This window comes from Bison bison, unplaced genomic scaffold, assembly GCF_000754665.1.
Source record: "Bison bison bison isolate TAMUID 2011002044 unplaced genomic scaffold, Bison_UMD1.0 scf7180017864035, whole genome shotgun sequence".
NCBI classification, from domain to species: domain Eukaryota; kingdom Metazoa; phylum Chordata; class Mammalia; order Artiodactyla; family Bovidae; genus Bison; species Bison bison.
The window spans coordinates 10,144,001-10,144,391 of NW_011494607.1; positions in this window are offsets into that span (position 1 = coordinate 10,144,001).

Genomic DNA, 391 nt, shown 5'->3' on the forward strand with positions numbered 1-391 from the left:
GATAAACTGTGGAAAATTCTGAAAGAGATGGGAATAGCAGACCACCTGACCTGCCTCTTAAGAAATCTGTATGCAGGTCAGGAAGCAACAGTTAGAACTGGACATAGAACAACAGACTGGTTCCAAATAGGAAAAGGAGTACGTCAAGGCTGTATATTGTCACACTGCTTATTTAACATATATGCAGAGTACATCATGAGAAACGCTGGACTGGAAGAAACACAAGCTGGAATCAAGATTTCTGGGAGAAATATCAATAACCTCAGATATGCAGATGACACCACCCTTATGGCAGAAAGTGAAGAGGAACTCAAAAGCCTCTTGATGAAAGTGAAAGAGGAGAGTGAAAAAGTTGGCTTAAAGCTCAACATTCAGAAAACGAAGATCATGG